This window comes from Nicotiana tomentosiformis, chromosome 9 (genome assembly GCF_000390325.3).
Source record: "Nicotiana tomentosiformis chromosome 9, ASM39032v3, whole genome shotgun sequence".
In the NCBI taxonomy this organism is placed as follows: domain Eukaryota; kingdom Viridiplantae; phylum Streptophyta; class Magnoliopsida; order Solanales; family Solanaceae; genus Nicotiana; species Nicotiana tomentosiformis.
In genome coordinates, this window is record NC_090820.1 from 44621213 (window position 1) to 44640318 (window position 19106).

General features: G+C 36.6%; 1 protein-coding gene and 1 long non-coding RNA gene across 4 annotated transcripts in view; both read right to left on the bottom strand.

Annotated features, from left to right (window-relative positions):
* Nucleotides 1-19106, bottom strand: part of LOC104117629 (uncharacterized) — a 106638-nt gene that overhangs the window by 29742 nt on the left and 57790 nt on the right. The window lies entirely within an intron of this gene.
* LOC104100562 (uncharacterized) lies at nt 320-11786 on the bottom strand. 3 transcript variants are annotated; one of them, XR_011411354.1, is made up of 4 exons: nt 11590-11786; nt 8553-8735; nt 1600-2595; nt 320-590 (listed from the first exon to the last, which is right to left on the bottom strand). It is a non-coding gene; the product is annotated as an uncharacterized lncRNA (long non-coding RNA). The 3 variants fall into 3 exon arrangements; XR_011411356.1 differs by lacking the exon at nt 320-590 and having other exon boundaries at nt 1451-1764; nt 2389-2595; XR_011411355.1 differs by lacking the exon at nt 1600-2595.

The following is a 19106-nucleotide window of genomic DNA, read 5'->3' on the forward strand; positions in this document are numbered from 1 at the left end:
TTCCAATGCACATGTTGAATATGATGCACCATGCTGTCAGCCTCATGTGCTCACACTCTCAAATACTCAACTACTCGATATTGTATATGGCTCATACGGTCCAGGGAAGATTCATCCCAGAATATATACATCACTGACCATCAGTCGCTTAGTATCGAGGAAGGCCAATCCAGCCCTGTCACGACCCAATTTCACCTATAGGTTGTGATGGCGTCGGACACCGCTGTCAGACAAGCCAACAATAAATACTAAATAAATTCTCATTTTAATATTTTTGAAGTCATAGTTGTTCCCCTCAATTAAATAGTAGAAGATGACATATACTAAATACGTACTAATATCTTTAAAAATTTCCAATACAGTACAACCCATAATCATCCCAAAACTTGGTGTCACAAGTGCATGAGCATTTACTAGGGAATTAAAATAAAATACAGTATCTGTCTAGAATACAAATTAGACAGGAAAATATAATAACTCTGAAGGAGACTTTGTTAGCTGCGGATCGTAATATAGAAAACAGCTCACCTATGTCCCCACAATTATTAACCACACATCTGCGCCCACAAGGCCACTATAGATATATGTACCTGCACAATAAAATGTGCAGCAAGTGCAGTATGAGTACGAAAACAACGTGTACCCAGTAAGTATCAAGCCTAATCTCGAAGAGGTAGAGACAAGATGGCCGACTATGACACTCACTATGGGTCAATAATATTAAATAATCATGAAAATATAAATATTTATATCAACGTGATTCATAGAGTTAACAATAATTTAATTGAACCAGCAGAAGTAATTAAATTCCTTCAATTACAATAATTCTTAATATATTAATTAAATTCCTTCAATTCAAATAATTTCTAATTTATTAATTAAATCCTTCAATTTCAATAAAAATTTCAATTTATCAAATAGTTTTACAAGCTGCAATTCAATTTCAATAAATTTCCAATTTATCAAATAGCTTTACAAGCTGCAATTCATCTTTAATAAATTTCCAATTTATCAAATAGCTTTACAAGCTGTAATAAACTGTCCAAGTATCGTGTAATTATTATTATTATTAAGCACGATTTCTGCCGAGGTCGTACGGCCCGATCCAGAGTTTCGTGTACACTGCCGAGGGACGTGCGACACGATCCATAGATGCATCTATCCTGCCGAGGCGTTCGGCCCGCTCCACAAGAGAGGAAATTTTCTTATATACCTCCGAAAGGAGAGTATATTTATTATAAGATAAATTCGGGAGGAAGAACAATTTCTTTTAACAACTAATTAATTTAAACAGAAAATCAAGCATATAAGGTTTCCATCCTTTAATATCTTTATCTGACAATATTATATATATATATATATATATATATATATATATATATATATATATATATCAATTAATATTAATTAAACAAAGAATACAATTTACACAAGTAATTCATGGTTTGAGTCCTAAACTACCCGGACTTTAGCATTTATAGTAGCTACGTACGGACTCTCGTCACCTCGTGCGTACGTAGCCCCCGCAATTAGCAACAATTATTCAATTTAATCCCTATGGGGTACTTTCCCCCTCACAAGATTAGACGAGAGACTTACCTCGCTCCGAAGTTCCATAGCCGGCTCACAAGCCTTTCAAATAACTCGAACGATGCCCAACGCTCCAAAACTCGCTTTCGCTATATTAACATTCACAAGCTTTTAATCCTCCTCCGACATCATAATATTGAGTAAAATACTCATACGCCACCAACAAATTGATATCTACAATTACAATAAAAATATGACTCAAAAATATTTATCAATATCCATTTATGGCTCTCAAGTTGGCTACAAGCCTCCAGCTCAAATCGTATAATAGGTTCACTTACTAGCACATTCAACTCCACTCTTATCATTCAATACCCATTTGAAGTCATCAATCATACTACATTAATTCTCCAACACCTTCAAATTACTATTCATCGTCTTCCTTAACCAACATTTCCAAAACATTCAATTTGGTGATTACTTAGTTGAATACTTCCAACTACGCTAGAATATGATTCCAAAGGTTCATTGCATCCTTTAATTTTATTCCTAAGAACACTATTTATCTTTTCCTCATTTTCTCAAGAACACTATTCATGCCATGAACTAGAGTTTATGAAATAAATTATCCAACCATAACAACTTGAAAAACATATTAGAATTACTCTCACCGACTCATAAGAAATGAGCTTGAAGCATTAGTATTACCTTCTTGAACCTTTTCCTTGAAATTCCAATGTTTGGAAAATATGGTGTTCTTGAACAACTTGAAAGATTTTTAGGGATTTCAAAGATTGAAGGATGTTAATACTAGTGTTAATAGGATGTTATTAACTTAAAATATCCAAAAACACTCACCTTGTATTCTTAAGTAGTCCCCAAGGTCGAATCCACCATGAAAGAACCAATCTCTAGCTCAAGAAAATCCCCAAATATGGTTGCTGCCCATGACTGCCTTATAAAGGCACAGGTGCTTCAGCGAGTTGTACCTTGCGCTGTACAGGGTGTACCTCATATTTCAAGTTTTGCCATACTGGACACCATTTTCTAAAACGTCCATAAGTCCTAGTAGAAATATCCAAATGACAAACGGTCAAAAACATTAGAAACTAGACTGGAGGATCTTTGATTTGATAGGTTGTCCACCATATAACGCCTTATATATATATATAGGCATGCTCGTCCAAATTTAGGTTTTTGTGTGTACTTATTTGAAACTTTAGTCTATCATGTAATTTCTAACTTGATTAAGACTTAGGGCTCTCCTTAGACCCTACATCACTTATAATATGACTCTTTCACTTATTAACATACGAACCTGTTGGAACCTTAAAATCCCGATTCCGGGGTCGTTTTCTCAAAATGTCGACCGAAGTCAATTTTGCCCTTTTAAGGCTTACTTAAGGAACCAAGTGTTCCAATTTCAACCCAAACACTTCCAAATCCCGAACAAACCATCCCCGCAACTCATAAATTATTAAAAACACATTCGGGGAGTTTTATTTAGGGGAACAGGGTTCTGAAAGTCAAAATGACCGGTTGGGTCGTTACAACCCCTATGGAGAAGATCTATCTACAAGTATTAAATGCTTCGGATAAGATTCATGTACAGGGAAGATCCATCCCTCAATAATATCAATTGCGCTCACTAGGGGTGTGATTAGACTCCAGAGGGGCTCCTACAACCCAAGCGCTATCACAAATCAATATAATTGTTGCGGCGTGCAGCTCGATCCCATTACTGTCACTCATAATCGAGCTCTCGGCCTCACTCAGTCATCAATATCTCCAGTCTCACCCACGAGCTCACAATGTCATGAAAACTAACCCGGAATAATGATATGATGTATTAATAAATAATAACTGAGACTGAGATATGATATAAAAATGCATGAATATGACTGAGTGAATTGCAGAATATCAATGAAATCAGTGAGATAAAATCAAGAAACAACCATTAGTGTTCCCAACAGTACCGGCATAAAGCCTAAACACAATATCTAGCATGATTTACAGCTCAATTACTTCATCACATGATGAAAACATGGATATCAACAATATAGAGTCACTATACGGTGCCATGGAATCAAACAAGTCACAATTCTCACGGTGCACGCCCGCACGCCCGTCACTTGGCATGTGCGTCACCTCAATACCAATCACATATCACAAAATTTAGGGTTTCGAACCCTCAGAACCAAGTTTGAAAGTATTACTTACTTCAAACCGACCAAATCTCTATTCCGAAATGCCTTTGCCTCTCAAAATCGGTCTCTAAATGTCCCGAATCTAGCCACGAGTAGTACAACACAATCAATAAAGGCTAAAGGGATCAATTCCACAAGAAAAGTACTAAATCATAGTCAAAATCCGAAATCGGCTCAAACCCGACCCCCAGGCCCACGTCTCGAAATCCGATAAAAGTCACAAAACCCGAAAGCCCATTCACTCACAAGTCTAACATTACCAAATTTATCAAAATTTGACATCAAATGGCCATTCAAATCCCCAAACCTCACTCTCCAAATCCCTAGCCTCAAACCCCCAAATTTCACCTCAACACCACACAATCTAGGTAGGAAATGGGTAAAGAAGATTTATGATAAAAAATGAGTACAAGAAACTTACCTCGAAAATCCCTTCAAAAATCCTCTCTAATATCGCCTAAGTCCGAGTCCAGAATGTTGAAATAAGTCTAAAATTGTGAACCCTTGTTTTTAAATATTATGTCCAGGCTTTTCGCACATGCGGCCCATTATCCGCACCTACAGAACCACTTTTGCAGAAGTCACTAATCCGGCTGCCTCAGCTTCTACGATCAAAAGACTGCATCTGCACATATCGCAACTGCGGAAAATTCATCCAACCTGCGGACCAAACTCGCATCTGCACCCAAATGCCCGCTTTTGATACCATCGCAGGTGCGGGAAAGTCATTGCACCTGCGACCTCTGCCCAACTCTTACTAGATCGCTTATGCGATCCAATCCATGCTTCTGCGGGCTCACACTTGTGATGCCCACTCCGCAAGTGCAATTACACCAGTAGCAGCAACACTTCAGCTGCTTCATCAACTCAACATCAAGTTCGTTAACAACACGAAATCAACCCGAGGCCCCTGGGACCTCAACCAAACATACCAACAAGTACTAAATCCTGATACGAACTTAGTTGAATCCTCAAACCACCTCAAACAACATCAAAAACATGAATTACACACGGATTCAAGCCTAATGAACTTTGAAATTTCCAAACTCAACAAACGACGCCGAAACTTATCAAATTACGTGTGATTGACCTCAAATGTTTTACACAAGACATAAATGACACCACAAACCTACTCCAACTTTTGGAAATCCAATCCAACCCTGATATCAAAAAGTCCACTCCCCGTCAAACTTTCCAAAATTCAAACTTTCATCAATTCAAGCCTCATTCTACCACGGACCTCCAAAACACAATACGGACAAACTCCTAAGTCCAAAAGCACCTAACAGAACTGGTGGAACATTCAACATTCAAATCCGAGGTCGTTTACATATAAGTCAATATACGGTCAACTATTCCAACTTAAACTTTCAAATAAGAGATTAAATGTCTCAATTCATTCTAAAATCACTCCGGACCCGAACCAACTAACATGATAAGTCATAATACAGCTGTAAAGTACAAAAGAAGTAGCAAAATGGGAGAATGGGGCTACAACTCTCGAAACGACTGGCTGGGTCGTTACAAACAATCATAGCTTTATTTGTTGTAAATTGTTTCTCTTGCATTCTTTGATGTTATTAAGTTATTTTTGGTTAGATTTGAGCCGTATGGAGACAAATTTTAAGGGATAAGCTATTTTCGAGTGTTGAATTGACCTAGTTGAGGTAAGTATCTTGCCTAACTTTGTGTGGAAAAACTACCCCTTAGGATTGGTATTGATTTATTCATGTGTGCTATGTGAAATCTGTGTACGCAAGGTGACGAGTGGGTACACGAGTTGTACGTGGTATTTGGCCGGTTTAGGCTACTTAGACTATTTTCCATGCTTTAGTTGAAATGTCAAATCATGTTCTAAATTCTCTTAGTTAATCTATTCTTGTTCGTGTAATTAGTCTATCCGCACATGCCTTAGTTGACTCTTTTAAAACTTGTTCTACACCCTACTTGATAAATTTCTCTCATGCCTTAGTTGAATTTGATGCCTCTTTTATTGGTACATGCTATCTCTTCATTGTTAATTATAATTGTTTGAAGTTATTGTTCGTGTTATCCCCTTCATTCTTGATTATCATTACTTGAAATTATTGTTCATGTTATCTCTTTCCTTGTTAATTACCACTATTTGAAGTCATTGTTATGGGTTATCTCTTCCATTGTGAGTCATTCTTATTTCATATCGCGGTTATACATTATCTCATTGTTGAGTTGTTGGTGTTGAGGTTGTAAAAGTCGTTATCATGTTGAGGAAATTTTTTTATTGTTGAAACATCTTCCTTGTTGGGAATTTTACATTCATTGTTGTTGATATTCTTGTACCCATTGTGGTGGAGCCATGAGCTATTATTGTGGAAATATTGATAGTGTTCATTGTTGGCAAATTGCAATATATGGGCACTTGTGGTGCGAGTTGTTATTGTGATGTGATATCGACGTGCATGTGGTAGTATAAGGATTGGGGTTAATGTGCATGCAGTGGTATAAGGTGGGACTTATGTGCGTTTTGCTTGTAGGGGAACTACGTAAAACCATGCAGTGTCATAAGGTGGGAAAAAGTGCGTGTAGCTATTTTTGGGAAAATTACTTTCAAAACATATTTCAATTGTAAGGTTCCCGGAGCAGTATAAGGAAAGATTGTGATTGAAGTTGTGAATTGTGAATACAAGGCGGTACCTCATTGTGATTTTCATTGTACATTCCATGTTGGAACAACTTGTTGATTTGAACGGTCATTGATCTTCCTTCAATCATTCATCCACATTTTGATTGTGTTTGGTTATTCGTTGCTATCTTGGTGTTGGAACAGATTGTGGTTTCTTATGTGAGTCATGCATTCTACGTGATTTGTTGTGTTGCTTTAACATGCCAATGTGTGCCTCCGTTATAACTTGGTGAATTGATTGTCAATGTGAATTTAATTGCGCGGAGTCACTATATATTCTGTTGAGTTGTTGGTAACATAATAGTTTAAATAAAAGAATTATTAACATGCTTTATTCTATGTGCCTGTTAAGATAGAACTCATTATCTCACTCCGTGCCTTATTATTCTAAATGGTTATCGCACTTTAACTATAATTGGGTTCCTTAATTGTACTCATCACCCTGTTAGATATTTACCTTACTTATAATTGTTATCGTATTTTTCTTTAACAAATTTTGTATTTAATTCGTTAATTTAACTTACATTTTACTTATGAACTAAACCCATCTAATACTCTATTTTGTATAAATGGTATATTATTTTACTTTACTTGATTTCTAAATTAAACTCATTATTTTATTTGCACCTTGCTTTATTCAAGACTGTTATTACGTTTTATGTGGTTAAAATGTATTTCTCGTTCATCTAAATTGATATTTGTCACGATTGCAAAGTACATGGTAGCACGTGGGGCTTGCCGTGTAAAGGTGATTGTTATTGTGGGCTCGAGGTGCCTTGTGTAAGGTTTGAAAATTATGGTTCATGACTTGTGGTTTATGAGGTATGGTGCCTCGGGGTAATTCTTGTTGTATGTCCATGCGTTGGGAGTGATTTGATTATTTGCGTTGTCATTCATTTTTGTTTTTTCCTTATTTGAGTACATATCATCGGTGTTCTGATTATATTATTTCATTATTACTCGTTTACTATTTGTTGCCATTTATGTTTCTATTACTTCATTGTTGGTTATAAATTAATAATTTTTCCATCATTTGTCTTACATTGATGTTCTTTCCATTGTTAACTTATGTATATCTTGAACATGTATCTATGTATAGTAGGTGTCAACCTCGCCTCGTCACTACACTACCGAGGTTAGGCTTGATACTTACTGGGTAACGTTGTGGTGTACTCATGCTATGCTTTTACTCATATTTGTGCAGATCCAGTGTTACGCCCCAAACATGAAGAGGCGTGGCCGGCACCCGATGCCATACTCGACCCAAGCGTACCACTCTGTAACTGTAAACTCTGGAGGGGTAACCCTCAACTTCGGCCGATGAGGACACATTTTGAATCATATAAAAATAACGTCTACAACTAGCAATAGCAAACTAAATATATGCATAGGGATGGTAAAGCCACAATACTGATATAAAGAATGTACAAGACTCGTCTACAAGCCTCTAGGGATAACTGAATTGTATCATGGTCAGGACATGTCCTAGACCTACCCATCAAATTTGTATATATAAAATGGACTCCAAGGTATAGACCTGGTATCTCCGAGGAAGTGGAGCTTACCAACCAAGTTGATGTTTGACTTTGTCTACTGGAAAGGTCTATCCAAATGTCTATCAGGACCCGCAGGCATGAAATGCAGTGTCCCCACCAAAAGGGATGTTAGTACGAAATAATGTACCGAGTATGTTAACTGAAAGTGCCTGGGAGTCAAATATAATTTGAAAATTGCTTACCTAATGATGCTGACTCATCTCTCTCAATATAGTAAGTAAAATAGTTTTTTGTCCCTATAAGGCTCGGTATGTATAACTTCCTTGTCGTAGTAGGCTCGCTCATAGGGCTCGGCCATAGTAGGCTCGGTATATAACTTACCATCTGATCTAAGGTTGCCCAATAGGGGCCTACCCATCGATTATAGCTCAATGGTGGTGAAAATACTGTAATACTGTATATATATAGACTCTCTGCTCTCTTGGCTGAAAGAAGACAAAACTAAACTGAATATGAAGTCCCGATAAGAGAGTAGGTTATGAGACTAGGATAATGTACATAAATTCAGGAATAAGAACTTCTCTTTATGACTCGTTATCAAACACATGTAGTTATGAGATCATATCAAAATGAAGGATAGATTTAGCCTTAACATACCTTAACCTTGTTGAGTCTTTAATAACTTCCAAGCAACTCTTCAAACAACTCAACTCAGTCTACTATAGCATAAGGAGATTCAGAATCAGTGTTGAGTAAAGGCTATGTCCGTAATTTAAGCTAGGCGCTTGTTTATGTAAATTTGGGAAGCATCTCCTCTGTAACAAGGGCCTTCTACAATACCTTATACCAACAACAACAACCAGAGTAATACAATAAAAACAACATCAACAATAGGGTAAAAAATATTTCATTAACAAGTCATCAATATATCACGACGAGCGGCAAGCTCGGATTGAATCCCTTTAGCACCCTTCAATCCCATTACCATTCATTCTTGAATGTAGTAATATATTCAGTATAATAATAAATACCTTTTAAAGGATTTCCTACCTTGTACTCAATTTAAAAGTTACCCGAAACAACCCAACACAAGATAATATCACTGTCGATAACTTCCAAGTGCTTTATAGCCATTTATTTTTCTACTTAATAATTCCTCAACAAGATTGACATGTAAACCAACATAATCATACTAAAAATATCATAGCCAACTTACATTACATAATTTTCATCCAGTTAAAGTTCATAAGAGTAACTTTCAAATCAATCCATGAAGAACAACAACATCTCAAGCTAATCCAAGTATTATCTTATAGTTTATCATCCAAACAACTTAACCAACATACAAGAAATATTAAGAATAATTAGTAGGCTGTTATACTCACCTTAGACAGTAGCAACAACATGAAATTTCAGCCAAACACAGCCCAATATTATCCTTAATGACACCACAACACTATATGTGTTGTATTCTCTTCTTGAATCAACGTTTGGTATTAAAGTTAGAGTGTAGAAACTTATAGTTCTCCTTGAAAATATAATATAAATGTAGGAGAGACTGATTATTACCTTAATCAATAAGAAACACACGATATCTAAGGTTACTGCACTTTGAAGAACTCTCCCAAACAACCACAAGATGACGAACTACGATCTAGCAAGCATCACAGGGTTTCTAGCGTTGGATTCATATTTGTATCTTAGGTTTTCACCCTAGAATCATGGAGGAACCATTAGAGACGATTTAAGAGGGTTTATAATCTATTTTTGACGAGAAAACATTAGTGAAAACGATTTATAATTGACTTAAATACAAGATGGAGTTTACACCGACTTTGTGGGTCCCATGTGAGCTGCTCTATGCAGTCGCGCAAAAATATGAATATCTGTCCACTCTAATATCGTATTGACAAACGGTTAAATACGTTAGAAACTACACTCGTAGATATTCAATTTTGTAGGTAGATCATCCCCTAATTCAAAGTATATTGGGAGAAAAGATTAGCTACATTTGACCTAATGTTCAACAAATTTATGAATGTAACTTATGATGACCTTTTTCAACTTTCGTTCCACAACTCGCTCGACTGAAAAACATAACACACGACTACCATATGAATAAAATAACTCATAACATAATCTCCTTATAATGTTAAGCACCCTAGTCTCACCCCAACTTATCGACTTTCGATGAAACTTATTTTCTTCAATTCGTTTAGCTTATAAACCTTCAAACCCTCTTGGTACTTGGTATTCATGATCTTAAATATTTGTAACCTCCACGATAACATTACTAGCTAACTTTGTAATGTTTTCAAAGATTATTTCATTTATGATCTTACATCAATTGACTTACGACGTACTCTTACGTACGAATACATGGGTTGTAACATTATTCCCCCATTTGGAACATTCGTCCTCGAATGTTGACTGATGCGCTTATCAGTCTCATAACCTATAGCTCTTAAAAATACTTTACTGCTATCCTTTCCATCTAGGAAACTGTTATGTGAATAAATCCAAATTCCAAGGCATTCCCCCCTTTAGGTCTCTTTCTCCCACCGTGACATGTGTTCGGAATCCTTCCAATCTCGCAAATGTTACTATCTTCTATCATGCAGCATGTGCGACTTTGTCCTTGTCTATGCGCCTATGTGATTCTTCTCCCCTTTTTTCCTCCCACTTTTAGCTAATATCTAGGCCTCACCTTGTGAACATAAACAAATCTATGACACGATGTACCTCTAAGCATCTATTGGTGTACTGAAGTTCTTCGCTCGATTTTTTGTCGAAGTTACGACTATTGCTATATCTTGTTTCATAGCCTCGGCTAGCTATGCTTATCGATTTACTATATATAGGTAGCTTATACTATACCACAACACTTTATTTGATTTATTATGGCCAAGGTTTGATACCCAACTCCAGGTTACTCTCTCACTGCTTATCCTATATGTATAAATATAAGTCCTATAATGATTCCTTATTACTATTCATTTTAAGAATGAGAGCCTAATCCTATCTCACACTTTGACTTTGTATACTGGAAAGGTCTATCCAGCTGTCTATCAGGACCTGCAGGCATGAAATGCAGCGTCCCCAGAAAAAGGGACGTTAATAAATAATGTACCGAGTATGTAAGGTAACATAATAACTGAAAGGTCAAACTGAACTGATAATATAATAACTGAAAGTACCTGAGAGTCAAATATAATTTGAAAATATGCTTACATACTGGTACTGACTCTCTCAATATAGTAAGTAAAATAGTTGTCTGACCCTATAAGGCTCGGTATGTGTAACTTCCTTGCTGTAGTAGGCTTGCTCATAGGCGCTCGTCGATACTAGGCTTTGTATCTCGTCCATTCTGAGCTCGCTCATACGCTCTCGGCCATAGTAGGCTCGGTATATAACTTACCATATGATCTAAGGTTGCCTAATAGAGGGCCGCCCATCGATTATAGCTCGATGGTGGTGAAAATACTGTAATACTGTATATATATAGACTCTCTGCTCTCTTGGCTGAAAGAAGACAAAACTAAACTGAATATGAAGTCCTGATAAGAGAATAGGTTATGAGACTAGGATACTGTACATAAATTCAGGAATAAGAACTTCTCTTCATGCCTCATTATCAAACACATGTAGTTACGAGATCATATAAAAATGAAGGAATGATTTAGCGTTAACATACCTTAAACTCGTTGAGTCCTTAATATCTTCCAAGAAACTCTTCAAGCAACTCAACTCAGTCTACCATAGCATATGGACATTCAGAATCAGTGTTGAGTAAAGGCTATGTCAGTAATTTAAGCTACTCGCTCGTTTATGTAAATTTGGGCAGCATCTCCCCCGTAACAAGGGCCTCCTACAATACCTTATAACAACAACAACAACCAGAGAAATACAATAAAAACAACATCAACAATAAGGTAAAAAATATTTCATTAATAAATCATCAACATATCACGACGAGCGGCAAGCTCGGATTGAATCCATTTAGCACCATTCAACCCCATTATCATTCATTATTGAACGTTGTAATATATTCAGTATAATAATCAATACCTTTTAAAGGATTTACTACTTTGTACTCAATTTAAAAGGTACCCAAAATAGCCCAACACAAGATAATATTACTGTCGACAACTTCCAAGTGCTTTATAGCCATTTATTTTTCTAGTTTCTAATTTCCTCAACAAGATTGACATGTAAACCAACATAATCATACTAAAAATATCATAGCCAACTTACATTACATAATTTTCAGCCAGTTAAAGTTCATAAGATCAACGTTAAAATTAATCCATCAAAAACAACAACAACTCAAGTTAATCCAAGTATTATCTTGTAGTTTATCATCCAAAGAACTTAACCAACATACAAGCAAGCTTAAGAACAATTAGTATACTCACCTTAGACAGTAGCAACAACATGAAATTTCAGCCAAACACATCCCAATATTATCCTCAATGACACTAATACACTATACGTGTTGTATTCTCTTCTTGAATCAACGTTTGGTGTTCAAGTTGGAGTGTAAACACTTGTAGTTATCCATGAAAATATAATATAAATGCTGTAGGGACTGATTATTACCTTAATAAAAAATAACCACATGATAGCTGAGGTTACTGCACTTTGAAGAACTCTCCAAAACAACCACAAGATGAAGAACTACGATCTAGCAAGTACCACGGGGTTTCTAGCATTGGATTCATGTTTTTACCTTATGTTTTCACCCTAGAATCATGGAGGAACCATTAGAGAGAATTTATGAGGGTTTAGGAACTGTGTTGGATGAGAAAATGAGTGAACGATTTAGAATTGACTTAAATACAAGCTGGAGTTTACACCGACTTTGTGGGTCCCATGGGAGCTGCATTTGCGCAGTCTCGCAAAAATGTAAATATCTCTTAATTCTGATGTCGTATAGACAAATGGTTAAATGAATTAGAACCTAGACTTGTATATATTCAATTTTGTAGGTATATCATCCCCTAATTCCATGTATATTTGGAGAAAAGCTCAGCTACATTTGACCTATGTTCCAACAAATTTATGAATGTAACTTGTGATGACATTTTCCAACTTTCGTTCCACAACTCGCTTGACTTCAAAACATAATACACAACTACCATAGGACTAAAATAACTCATAACATAATCTCCTTATAATGTTAAGTACCCTAGTCTCACTCCAAAAGTATATGTTATAACATTTCCGACTTGTCGACTTTCGACGAAACTTATTTTCTTCAATTCGTTTAGCTTGTAAACCTTAAAACCCTCTTGGTACTTGTTATTCATGATCTTAAATATTTGTAACCTCCACATTGACATGATTAACTAACTTCGTCAACTTTCCAAAGAAGATTTCATTTCTGAGCTTATATCAATTGACTTACGACGTACTCTTACGTACGAATACATGGCGTGTAACATCCATGTATTCTGATTATGTTATTGAGAGTTGTGTATGCAAGATAATAGAATTCAAGGTATACTTTCTTGACGTACATAGGCCTCAGAGTTACCATCTTACTTCATTATGCTACTATTAAATTGTAATTCAAAATAATATTGTGTATAGAAATTCTTGTGTGTTTTAGTAGTGCCTATGACTCCATAGTACCGATTTTAGGAAATGTATAACTATTGGCCTTGCATCTATGTATGTCATTTAATTTTTTATAATCAATGATTAAATAGTTCAATTCTATTATTAAATCAGCATGTGTTAGGCTTACCTAGTCTTAGAGACTAGGTGTCTTCACAATATCCTAAGGTGGGAAATCGGGGTCCTAAGAAGTTGATATCAGAGCTCTAGATTCATAGGTGCTACGAGTCATAAGAAATTTTAGTAGAGCCTTGTTGATCGGTACAGAGATATTTGTACGTACCTTCATGGTGCTAGAGAACTATTAGGAATCACTCATTTCATTCCTTGTCGTGCGGCATTGATTCATCTTAAGGCATATATATTATATCCTTTTACATCCACTCGTATATGATGTTGCGCTCTCACTATTAGCTATGCTCTGACAGTTTGAAATACTGCGAATGGGCAATGAGGGGGCTATAGATGCTCGATCATTGTCTTGAGGTATTGTCCAGACTAAGGACGCGAACTTATTGGTGGATCTTCAGTTGTTCAAGTGTGGGATACAAGTGGTTCGTGTATCTGATTGGTATTGTACGAGCTTATGAAGGTTGGTAACGTGGATCATCGGATGGTGTTCCCTATGACTCCGCACGAAGTGGGGGAGTCTACTATCGATGACCTGATTTCATGGGCAAGTGTCATATCAGTCTTGGGTCTGAGGTATATATGCAGTGTTGAGAGGGTTCCCGAAATTGTACATGACTAAGATTTGAGATTTTCATAGGATAGTGGTGGAACTTGCACTATACTTGTATCATTTCTAAATCAACATTCCATTAGAAGATAGGTTAAACAAATATCTTCAGATTCACAGAAGGTCTCTTTAGAGTGCGTATCTCGGTTGCAACATTATTGGGTGCCGTAGAGGAAATACAGTAGTTTATGGGCTTTCGGACGACGTGGTTCATGTTAGGGTCTTCCGTAACGAGCTTTGATTAGGATCATTGTGTACCGATAAGAGAAAGTGTTGACTTGAAGAAATGTCGATGAGGATTAGAAGAAATGGGTCAGCTTGGTGGTGTTGGGTCAGAATAGCAACAAAGGTAACTGATCTTTTAGTTTAGTAATGCGTCACCAGCATTCTGTGGCAATACACTTGGGTTTAATGGATGGCATGACTTGGTTGAGTTGGGGAAGTTCAGTTCTGATGGCCTGGTGATGTACGGACAAGCCTCGAAGATTTCTTGATAGTGTCGACCACAACTTGAGCTTGATGTCAGCTATCGGCATAAGGAATGTGTTGCGCGTTATGATTTTTTCCTTGATGGGTTCAAGAGTTCTAGACAACATGGATGATTTTAGATGGTTAGAAGAATACCAGCATTATTTGATACCACCTATGAAGGGTGCGCACTCCATAAGGCGCACTGTGTTTCGACTTGCAGATGCCTGACTGGTATTACGGTAATTGCCTGGTTGATCGACTGCTGATGACAAATTTTTCTTTGTGGCACGAAAGAATTATAGAAGTACTTTTCGTGGGCTGGCCTTATGTGAGGAATGTGTTAGTTATTTGAGTAGTGTAGTTGTGATCAGATATGGAGATTCTAGTATTCTAGGGATTTGAAGACTAAGAGGGTTCTCGAGGCAGCTTGTTCTATGGTAGTGAACAGTGAAGGTATGTTAAGAGGTTGGAAACTAATGGTATGTACTATAGATATGTTATTGTGGGCTTTTCGGAGGCTATGTACCTACTTCGGAAGGATCAGAATTGATTGGAAGTCTACTAGTAGGTCTAATAAAGATGTGTGCTCTAAATCGGGTCAACTTTATCTACTCAGCTCAGCTATTATGGAGGGGTACATTATCGATTAGGGTGGATCACATTCGTGTTGTGATATGCCTCATGTGTTACTCTCTTATGATGTGATGGGTTGTGATAAGTTGGTTACCTACACACCGATACGGTTATGTTTGAGCTTTATAGAAAAATTCGAGCGAGATTGCTCTTGGGGTGTTGAATGGTTGATTGTGTCTTGGTTATAGTCTTCTTGTTTCTGGTATATAGTGATATCCATATCTCCATATTTATGGTCACACGCTTTATTTGTTTGATGTTGATATACTTATGGTCGTTGATTGTGAGTATCATTGCTCGACGTATTCTACACAGACCAGTGTCGGATTGGATCATGCATCGCAGCGACATTATTCTAGGATATGATACTTTGTTCTTATTTTGTATGTTATTCCCCTTGTGTGCTGGATTGATAGCATTGCGCTTCATGGTGGTATCTGTTGAGTTGGCGGGATGGTTTCTTCATTTCCATTCTCTTTCCATCATTGTGTATATTTGAATTATTCTTCGTTGGTGCAAGGATTGCATGGTATGTGTCTCCTAAGTAGGATTTGTGTGACAGGTCAGTCGAGCAGGTTGTACTGGATGAGGTGAGGTTTTTCGGCCTGATGAGTGCCATCGGATTTGATTAAGGTATGTTTGCAAGAATTGTGTCACTAGTCAGCTTAGATTTTGGCTATGGTTCTTATCAGACAAAAGAGCTCCACAACTTGTTAATTTGATGGGTGGTTATGAGATTCTATAAGTTTCTTTCATCATTGGCAGTGTACGATGGTTCAGAACAAGGTTTTAGTTGATATGAGGTTTGTTACCTGTGTCGGGTTCATTGTCGAGCAGCTATTGTAGTCAGAAGTTATTGCTATGAGAATTTGAGTTATGTGCTATATCATTTTATGATGTCTTGAGATATGGTTATGGATTGATACAGCTTATTCAGAGTTAACGGTGCATAGATGCAAGAATTGGGTCATACAATGAATTCCGGATGTTGGGGATTTGGGTTTTAAGGTTTATGGACTAAGGTTGAAGTAAGGATCATCTGTTAGGTGGTGCTGTTGTGCTTATATGGATTGGGGTGATGTGGGATCTCCCATGGTTATATGTATGGTGAGGTTATATGGCAATTTGATGGCTTTGGAACGACTCTTGGGACGTTCAAGGACGAATGTATGTTTAAGTGGGGGAGAATGTAAAGACCCGACTGATCATTTTGAGCTTTAGCATTCCATTTGGTGGTTTAAAAATTTGAGTAGCTTCATATTATGTATTATCACTTGCGTGCATGGTTGGTTTCGGTTTTCGAGCGGTTCAGGATTGATTTGGAAGATTGATTCTCGTTTTAGAAGATTTAAGTTGGAAGAGTTGACCAAGGTTTGACTTTTGGGTAGACGAACTCGGAATCGGGTTTTAATTATTCCAATAAGATTTTATGATAATTTTTGACATGTCCACAAAGTTTGGTTAAATTTCGATGAGTTTTAAATAAGTTTGGGTTGTATGGTGATTGTTTTCGATTTCAATGTCGATTTGAGCATAAATGTTACCTTATTGAGCAAACGGCCTTTGATTCGTGTTTCTACAAAACCATTATTTACGTATCGTAATTTTGAAACCATAGCAACTAAAATCGTCAAGTTTTGATATCGTATAAGGAATTTATGGTCATTTTATTAAGAATTGGGTTGCTAGATTTTTCAAATTAACTATGAAATTGCCACTGAAATGGTATTTAAAAATCTGCACTATTTCCAAATATTGAAACCAATGTATCTCCTTCATTATAAGGTCAAATTGAGTGATTCAAATGCCTAACTTGAATAGACTATCATCTGGAATCCATTGGAGGAATAAAAAGAGAGTTTTGAGATCGTTTGTCACAAGAAAGAGGCAGAATAGCAGGGCGTTTTTGGCTATTAATGTTGTTAAAGTTTTTCTCATCTTGAAAGTTTGTAATTGGGAGAATTCAAGAATGTTATTCAAGTTTCATCCATGGGGTAAGGTCTAAATCATAACCTAAGTATTTTACTTTGATTCATTCACTTGGCTTAAGCTTTAATCCATGATTTTAATCGAAACCCCATTTAATTCTTTAAATCAAGACCTAGGGTTATGTCCTAAATTTTAAAAATTGAAAATGAGTTAGAGGCATTTATTTCTTGATTATTTTTGGGGTTTTGTTCTCCTATATAAGGCGAACAACATACTCGAATTTGGCGAGTTTTGGAGGAATAGTTAGGGAGATATGGGACCCAACTAGTGTGGGTTGGACGCTTGGGTTATGAACACCCAAGAGCGATGTTTTGGTGAATTAGTTGAGCTATCATACCCCGATTGAGTCAGTTTTTGTTCGTGTGAGATTGTATTGGTTCGAGCTTCGCTTGGGTAAGCTTTGATTCGGAGTCCAAGGCAGGCCCGGTATTGGCTTTTATTGAATTTTTCGAAAAAATGTAAAGATCATAGCTTTATTTATTGTAATTGAATTCTCTTGCATTGTTTGATGTTATTAAGTCATTTTTGGTTAGATTTAAGCCGTGTGGAGGCAAATTTTAAGGGAAAAGCTATTTTCGAGTGTTGAATTGCCCTAGTTAAAGTATGTATCTTTCCTAACTTTGTGTGGGGGAATCTACCCCTTAGGATTGGTATTGATTGATTCATTTGTGCTATGTGAAATCCGTATACGAAAGATGACGAATGGATACACGAGTTGTCCGTGGTATTTGGATGGTTTAGGCTACTTAGACTATTTTCCATGCTTTAGTTGAAATGCCAAATCATGTTCTAAATTCTTTTAGTTAATCTATTCTTGTTCGTGTAATTAGTCTATCAACACGTGCCTTAATTGACTTGTTTAAAACTTGTTCTACATCCTACTTGATAACTTTCACTCATGCCTAAGTTGAATTTGATGCCTCTTTTATTGTTACATGCTATCTCTTCATTGTTAATTATCATCGTTTGAAGTTATTGTTCGTGTTATCCCCTTCATTCTTGATTATCATTACTTAAAGTTATTGTTCATGTTATCTCAATCCTTGTTGATTTCCACTATTTGAACTCATTGTTATACGTTATCTCTTCCGTTGTGAGCCATTCTTATTTAATATTGTTGTTATACATTATCTCATTGTTGAGTTGTTGGTGTTGAGGTAATGCAGGCCGTTATCTTGTTGAGGTGAAATTGTTATTGTTGAATCATCTTCCTTGTTGGGAATTTTACATTCATTGTTTTTGTTGTTGATATTCTTGTACCCCTTGTGGTGGAGCGATGGGCTATTATTGTGAAAACATTGATATTGTTGATTGTTGGCAAATTGTGATATATGGGCGCTTGTGGTGCGAGCTATTATTGTGATGTGATATTAACGCGTATGCGGAGGTATAAGGCTTGGGGTTAATGTGCATGAAGTAGTATAGGGTGGGACTTATGTACATGTTTCTTGTAGGGGAATTACGTAAAGCCAAGCGGCGTCATAAGGTGGGCAAAAGTGCGTGTAGCTATTTTCGGGAAAACTATTTTCAAAACCTATTTCAAATGTAAGGCTCACGCAGCAGTATAAGGAAAGATTTTAATTGAAGTTGTAAAATGTTAATACGAGGCGGTACCTCATTGTGATTTTCATTGTACATTCCATGTTGGAACAACTTGTTGATTTGAATGGTCATTGTTCTTCTTTCAATCATTCCTCCGCATTTTGATTGTGTTTGGTTATTCGTTGCTATTTTGGTGTTAGGACGATTGTTGTTTCTTG